Below are 1,276 nucleotides of genomic sequence, written 5' to 3'. Positions count from 1 at the left end.
TTTTATTTGTGTGGGTGGTGTTTAATTTTGTCTCCATTAATTTGATTTCAGATAATTCAAATATGAATATTTATGTGAAATTAGGAAAAACAATTTCAAAGAAAACAGGAACACTGGGATATTAGACTGGTGGGCTGGCTTAGGGCATTGGTTGGTGCCTGCCAAACGCCCCCTGTTTTTTTTAGAACTGATGAATGCCCCCAAGAGATTAGCATAGAAAGATTGAAATACCCTCATCTTCAACTTATTGCCGCCTTTAACTTGTGATCAAACACAATTTTGTGTGGGTAGGGTTTAATTTTGTATCCTTTTTTTTATTGTCCTTCAAAATGTTTTCATAAAAAACTTGTATTTTTATACTTTATTTATTTATTTTTGGTTCAAGTCAAACTTTTTAGAATAGATTTTTTTTTTTAATTAATATTTTGGTCAAATTTCACTGTTCAAAAAAAATGTTTTCACCAAAATTTTACATTTTTATACTTAAATCAGTTCAGTCAAAATTTATCATTCCTCAAAATATTTTACTAAAATAAATAATAATTTTTATTGAGATATATAAATATAAAAAAAAAAAATAGTGATTAAATTTTATGTTGAAACTTATGAAAATGAAAATATGTCTGAACTTTAATGCTTTGATTATGAATTTTTATTCTTTGTAATTAAAATATCTTGGCAGCTAACATAACAGAAGATGTAAGGACACTTAATTAGCAAAAAAGATAAAAACTTTTTTCTAAATCATTTAAATATGGTGCCGAGTGAGCGAACTCTATTGGTTCTTTTTACGCTTCTCTGCAGAAACACAATTCGTAGCTGCTGGTTACCGTTTGTTTATAAGTATTGATCCCCAAATAATTAGAGACATTGGCTGCCAAGGAAAACGCCTAAATATGTTTGTTCCTCTCTTGGTTTCTATGTCATTATTGCGCAGTTTTAGTTTGTGAAAAAAGTGTCAAAGAACTTCGATTGAGATAGTGAAAGTTAAAAGAAAATGAACTTACATCCACTAACAAAAGACGACAAGATTCTATACAGGATTGAAGGGAGGAACGCCAACCCGAAATCTTTGGAATTACACTTAGATGATGATGATGATGATAAACAGAAGCGGTTATATACTATATTCCCCATTTACATTGTCCAACGCCAAATCTTTTGTTTTTGTGTTACACACAGTAGTAGTAGTAGTAGTAGTAGTAGTAGTAAAATTCATAAAAGAACAATTGCATGGTACCATGCTTTGATTTATGGGTTCTGTTGAGTGTTGTGT

The sequence above is a fragment of the Akebia trifoliata genome, chromosome 1 (assembly GCF_017979445.1).
Source record: "Akebia trifoliata isolate Shusen 1 chromosome 1, ASM1797944v1, whole genome shotgun sequence".
Classification (NCBI taxonomy): Eukaryota; Viridiplantae; Streptophyta; class Magnoliopsida; order Ranunculales; family Lardizabalaceae; genus Akebia; species Akebia trifoliata.
This window is presented reverse-complemented; position numbering follows the sequence as displayed.